Source organism: Salvelinus sp. IW2-2015, unplaced genomic scaffold (assembly GCF_002910315.2).
Source record: "Salvelinus sp. IW2-2015 unplaced genomic scaffold, ASM291031v2 Un_scaffold1582, whole genome shotgun sequence".
NCBI classification, from domain to species: domain Eukaryota; kingdom Metazoa; phylum Chordata; class Actinopteri; order Salmoniformes; family Salmonidae; genus Salvelinus; species Salvelinus sp. IW2-2015.
The window spans coordinates 198,576-199,561 of NW_019943007.1; positions in this window are offsets into that span (position 1 = coordinate 198,576).

A 986-nucleotide genomic window follows, 5' to 3' on the forward strand; every position below is an offset into this window, starting at 1 on the left:
TCTACTTCTCCCTACATTCTCACCATTATTCTGCCTTCTCCCTACAGTTCTCAGACATTAGCTTCTCCCGTGACTGCCTCATTGGAACTAAACTGTGTTTTAACGTTTAGAAACGTTAATATCATCGCTTCGATACGGCTTTGGAAACACAGCGCCCTTAAATTTCATCAGCGAGAAAGAATCCTTCACATAAATGAATACACCCACTGTAGCAATTACAGATCATTTGGCTATAGAGCCTCCATCCTACTAAACTACACTGTAGCAGTTACAGATCCATACAGCTATGGAGCCTCCATCCTACTAAACTACACTGTAGCAGTTACAGATCCATACAGCTATGGAGCCTCCATCCTACTAAACTACACTGTAGCAGTTACAGATCCATACAGCTATGGGCCTCCATCCTACTAAACTACACTGTAGCAGTTACAGATCCATACAGCATGGAGCCTCCATCCTACTAAACTACACTGTAGCAGTTACAGATCCATACAGCTACGGAGCCTCCATCCTACTAAACTACACTGTAGCAGTTACAGATCCATACAGCTACGGAGCTCCATCCTACTAAACTACACTGTAGCAGTTACAGATCCATACAGCTATGGAGCCTCCATCCTACTAAACTACACTGTAGCAGTTACAGATCCATACAGCTATGGAGCCTCCATCCTACTAAACTACACTGTAGCAGTTTACAGATCCATACAGCTATGGAGCCTCCATCCTACTAAACTACACTGTAGCAGTTACAGATCCACTACAGCTATGAGCCTCCATCCTACTAAACTACACTGTAGCAGTTACAGATCCATACAGCCTCCATCCTACTAAACTACACTGTAGCAGTTACAGATCCATACAGCTTGGAGCCTCCATCCTACTAAACTACACTGTAGCAGTTACAGATCCATACAGCTATGAGCCTCCATCCTACTAAACTACACTGTAGCAGTTACAGATCCAACAGCCTCCATCCTACT